Genomic DNA, 5,734 nt, shown 5'->3' with positions numbered 1-5,734 from the left:
TCGGATGCTTGTTTCATCTTTGTCACTGTCAAAACAACTTTTAATTATTATGATAAGATAGTCCTATGATAACTTAAGCTGGGTTCACAATATTTGCTTTGCGACCGGAAGTGCCATATAACGCAATGATAAACGCAAGAATAGAGCAGAGTTCTATACTTGCGTTTGCTCATTGCTTTATACAGCACTTCTGGTCACAACGCAAATATTCTGAACCCACCTTAAGGTAGCATACCATGACAGCAGTCCAGCTCTCTTGCTTCAAGTTTTTTAATAATGTTTTCCCTCCATTTTCGGCCAACAGGTATGATCAGATGAAACTCTCTACCACCGGACAAGCAAAAAAATGAGCTTTTCTGAACTTTTACCCTTTTAAATTGAATCTCAGATTATTTTAAAAGATGTAGCATTGTAAAAAAAGCTCGGTAAAGGAAGCAAGAATTTTTAGAAACAATTCTAGTGTTGACTGTTCTCGTCAGCCATCTTTCCTCTATCAAAGTTATAGTTAATTAACCAATAATAGTTTTATTGACAACAAGTAAAAGTTATTTGTTCTGCCTTCCTTAGAGTAGTTTCCATACAAATACAATGATGCCAAGCTTCACAAACACTGCATTGAATCCAATTTTGTGCATAGGGGTGCTTGCACTTCTTTAGAGTGCATTTTAGATCTATATGGAGAACATTTATGCTAAGTATCAATCTCAAATTGTTACTTTTATTTATGTCAGCTTCTGTGTCTTGAAAATGACCTCTTGTTTACATAAAAGTTTTATATTGCAGTTTTAAAAATCATCATTATTAGTAGCAGTTTTCTTGAAATTGTGTCTAGGCTGACTAGCAGTCTTTCTAAAAGTACGTCTAGGCTGAGTAATATCTATGTAAATAAATCAATAATCTAATGATTTAACTTTTAAAATTACCATTATTAGTAGCAGTCTTTTTAAGAGAAGTAACAGGCTTTAGAGTACACTTAGGCTGAGTAATATCTGTGTAAATAAATAAAATAATCTAATGATTTAAATTCTAAAAGTTACCATCATTAGCAGCAGTCTTCTTCAAAGAATCAGTAGCAGTCCTTAAAGCACATCTGGGATGAGTAATATCTGTGTAAATAAATACAATAATCTAATGATTTAAATTCTAAAAGTTACCATCAATAGCAGCAGTCTTCTTAAGAGAGTCAGTAACAGTCCTACGTCTAGGCTGAGTGATATCTGTGTAAATAAATAAACAATCTAATGATTTAAATTTTAAAGTACCATTATTAGTAGCAGTCTCCTTAAGTAGCGGTCTTTTTCAGAGTATGTCTAGGCTAAGTTATATCTGTGTAGCTTTAAATAAATTTATTAATTAAATAAAAGTTACCATCAATAGCAGCAGTCTTCTTATGAGTATCATCATTAGTAGCATTATGTCTAAGAGTGAGCTTAGGCTGAGTACTATCTGTGTAAATAAATAAATAATTGATGATTTAAATTTTAAAATTACCATTAGTACTAGTAGCAGTCTTATTGAGAGTACGTATAGATCTAGGCTTAATAATATCTGTCTAAATAGATAAAAATTATTACTTAAATTCTTAAAATACCGTTATTAGTAGCAGTGTTGGGTAATTGCTTAACAATGGGGACAGTGGATGAGGTGTTCTTTAGGTCTACACTATGTGGCTGGTGAGGAGAAGGAGAACTTGGAAGAGAATGAGTGACAGATGAATTATACATATCTGATTCTACCCCAACTGGCTGCCGAGGACCAGGGCACCAATCAGATTGTGGTCCATGAAGGCGAATTGCACCAGAAGAAGTGACTGCATAATAGCCATGACACACAGTACACTCTGCCTTCTCATTATTATGCCATCATTACTAGCAGACTTCTTAAAAGTTCCTCTATGCCAAGAATCAATAACTGCATGTGTAAAATAGATAATTAATAAATTATACTTTCAAACCTACCATCATTGCCTAAAGTAGTCTTTTTAAGTGTACATCTAGGTTGAGTGAGGGTATCTATAAGATAATTAATGATCTATATAATATATGTTTCAAAACATACCAGGAGTCTTTTCAGCAGTAGTTCGAGTGAACATCCAATCTTCATATGTTGATTCATCGCTAGATTGCTCCAAGGAATCATGCTGCATGGCAACCTTTTTCTTCCATTCATTGTAACGAGCATCATGTTCTAAGTTATAACCATTCTCAAATCGTTTTCTAAATAGCTGGATTTCTTCCGCTGAAAACTCATCACCTGTTACAGGATCTGTATAGGATCATAAATATTAAACAATCAAATAAAGTACATACCTGCTTTATTATCACTTTTGTCATTTATAAATCTCTTTTTCTTATTATTTGCTTTATCTATTTTTTCTGTTATCTTAACTCCTTCTTCCTAACCTTTTCTTTTGCGATTTCTTCTCTTTCTCTTTCTTTCTCTTCTATCCTCTTCAAATTTTCATCACTTGTTAATACTCTGGATTCCTTTGATTGAGGATTACTCTTTGGTACTGGAATAGGAGAGGGATAACGTAGCATTTCTGAAAAAACTAGATCTTCTAGGTAATAATGTAAGAGAGCTCTCAAATGATGAGTCACTGATATCATTACTAAAGTGACTATTATCTAAGGTGACATCATCAACAATAACTCATCTGTTAGTATGACGAGGAGGAGTTAACAGTGGTGAGTAGGGTGATGTATCATCTTCAGGCTCAGGGACAAGAGCTTTTCGATCAAAGGGAAAGATACCAGTTACTTTGAAGCCATTCATGATATTCTTCCTCGTCATAGCAATATCCCATGCTTCATGAAGCAAATGAGAAAATGAAAATCTGCTTACAGTTTGATCACTGTTGCACATGAATCTATGACAAACCTCCCGCCATGCAGTTTTCAAAGGACCAAAACAGCTTCGATCAAGAGGCTGTGACATGTGAGTTGTATTGGGTGGTAAAGTAAATAAAACTGCTCCATTCTTTGAAGCAAATCGAATTGTTTCTGGATTGTAATGTGATCTGTGTCCATCCATAAGCAAAATAACAGGTCTTGTAGTAGGTATATACTTGAGAAAATGATCCTTAAGCCATAGATGAAACAATTCCTGATCCATCCATCCATTATGTGACAAACCATATGCTCTACCTGGTACCTCTCCCTCTGCAAATGCAGGATTAAACCTTTTCCGGTCTATGATAACAAATGGTGGTAGACAAAAACCAGCTGCACTAACACATCCTGCAACAGTAAACTGGCCTTTCAATCCTGACAATAACATCATTGGCCTTCTTTCTCCTTTCAAAAAAATTCCTTTTGGCTGATCAGGCTCCATTGCCACCCCTGTTTCATCCATATTAAAGATGCAGTTTGGCTTCTTCATTAGGTCATACTTAGTCAGCGTTTCCTCTTAAGACATCAAAGTACTGATTTAGCACAGTAGGCCTATGAGAAGAGATATGCCTCTGTTGTGACACGCATGGTGCTATTCTTGATGTTAAACAAGGGTGGTGCTTTCAAAAACCTTCCCACCAGCCACTGCTTACAGTTCCAACAAGTCCTCTTGATTTATTTAGCTGATTGATCATGGTCATGACTTCTGCACGAGTCTTTGTATATCCAACAGTTGCGCAACCAATCAAAAAGTTAACAAGGACTTCTTCCTCCTCATCAGTTAGAATCTTTTTTGGCCCACTTTTAGCATGATATATAGTGCGTCCACTTACTCGATCTTCCAGAGTTGAGCGAGGAACACTGTAAGATTCTGCAGCATGTCGAATACTCCAGCCTTTATTCAATACAGCATCTAAGGCCTTGTCCATCGCATCACTTGACCAATGCTTATATGCACTGGGATGATAATTTAATGTCGGCTGTTGTCTTTGATGACTGCGTGTTGCACACAGTACCCTATCCTTCAATGCAGGTATGTATGCAGCCATAAGCCTATAAAGATAATAACATAATATAATCTAACAAACAAATTAATTATTGCACATTCGGGTGTGGCTGGGGTTCTTTTTAAAAAATTCAAAACTAAAAACTCTGCATAATATTTTTTATTATAGGCCTAGATCTACATAAATTCAATAACTGTATACTATGGATTTTAATCAAAACTAGTGCTAATTTTATATAGTCTAAGCTATGCCAGAATCATTGTGACAACTGTAAGTGACAAATAGACAGTACCTTTCATCTCGTGGCCAATAATCACCCAGGCCCTCTTTATATGATGTTATTTACCATTTTAAACCATAAATTGCATCATGGCTCTTACCTCTTCAATAATCAACCTTCAACTCTTCTCTTTCTCTTATCCCAACGAAGTTTAATACCCTCTGTTTTGTGCATGCATGAAATTAATTGCCCTAAGCAAAATGATGGTCACAAGGATATCCAAGGACCACAGAGCTACTGCATTCCCTCTATCAGGGACTCTAGAGGTGCAGGACTATTGCCTTTACTGTTATTATGAGGACAAAACTACTTTAGCCTAGGTTTTTACGCTTGTCTGGTGGTAGAGAGTTTCATCCGATCATACCTGTTGGCTGAAAATGGAGGGAAAAAAATTATTAAAAAACTTGAAGCAAGAGAGCTGGACTGCTGTCATGGTATGCTACCTTCGTTATCATAGGACTATCTTATCATAATAATTAAAAGTTGTTTTGACAGTGACAAAAGATGAAACAAGCATCCGACTATACCTGCTGTCCGATAATCTGATAATCTATCATTTACTCTATGTGGGCACATTCACACACGGATGAGATATATAGAAATTTACCAAATCCTCACCTTAATGGTTGGTTGCTATCGGAAGAGGGATTTTAGTCCATTGACTGGGAGGATAAAAAGGTTAAGTCTGAAATAGAGAATAGTATTAGCACATTACTGCAAATGTAAAACATAGTGTGGTGTGAGATGCGGCTCTAGGAAAAAGCAAACAAGCTGTGGTCTTGGATGTGAATCTCAGGATTGTGAAAATCTACCTGTACAACACCCAGTCAACAGTTGCGACGATAATGAGACCGACACGATTTCTGAGACTGAATTAGAGAGTGATAAATTAGAGAGTAATGAAGAAGACACTAGTGATGTAGAGGATCTTGAAACTGAAGTAGTAACAGAAACAGACTAGTTTGCTATACTCACAACAGATGGTTACATCATTGTTTAACTCTGTTTTTATGGTTTATAATATCTGGTGTTATTTTAATTTGTATTTGGCTTTGTCACAGATCTATAGCATTACATGCAAAGGACCTAAACCATTTTAAACACTAAGAAAATTTATTGGAGAAAGCAATAACAACCAAAGTCACTGTGTTCTTAAGGGTTTAAATACACAAAAAATTTAAAACAAACAGATGAAAATGTTACTGCTTTACACATCTCTCCCTCAAAACAATGAATTACACTTACAAATGAAAGTTCTAACGTACAATGAGGAATATTACAGGATCCTTAGACTTTATAACTTAACCCTGAGATCTTTGAGAGTTGTCAGTTTTCTTATAAAGCAACTCTAAACACAGAAAGGAAGCTACATGGCATCCATTTTATAATAATCAATGCTCACGCATGTGTAAATAAATTTCTTATTTAGCACACAGCGGCATTGCAGCTGTGCATTAAGAAATGCAAGCAGCTAAGATTGCATGTGAAAATAATTGCCAAGTATTAATAGAGGTGTGGCTTCATTGCCAATGAAATGGCCTTAGCATGACATGTGA

General features: G+C 35.5%; 1 long non-coding RNA gene across 2 annotated transcripts; it reads right to left on the bottom strand.

Annotated features, from left to right (window-relative positions):
- Positions 1-326: 326 nt before the first annotated feature.
- On the bottom strand, positions 327-5,040 carry LOC109583686 (uncharacterized). 2 transcript variants are annotated; one of them, XR_002185667.1, is made up of 13 exons: positions 4,797-5,040; positions 2,310-4,740; positions 2,059-2,265; positions 1,959-2,012; positions 1,592-1,911; positions 1,492-1,548; positions 1,369-1,446; positions 1,263-1,326; positions 1,155-1,217; positions 1,038-1,106; positions 924-989; positions 717-877; positions 327-671 (listed from the first exon to the last, which is right to left on the bottom strand). It is a non-coding gene; the product is annotated as an uncharacterized LOC109583686 (long non-coding RNA). The 2 variants fall into 2 exon arrangements; XR_002185666.1 differs by having other exon boundaries at positions 2,310-5,040.
- Positions 5,041-5,734: the final 694 nt, after the last annotated feature.

Source organism: Amphimedon queenslandica, unplaced genomic scaffold (genome assembly GCF_000090795.2).
Source record: "Amphimedon queenslandica unplaced genomic scaffold, v1.1 AMPQUscaffold_13288, whole genome shotgun sequence".
In the NCBI taxonomy this organism is placed as follows: domain Eukaryota; kingdom Metazoa; phylum Porifera; class Demospongiae; order Haplosclerida; family Niphatidae; genus Amphimedon; species Amphimedon queenslandica.
Note: the sequence above shows the minus strand (reverse complement) of the source record. Positions and strands in the feature narration are given on the sequence as shown.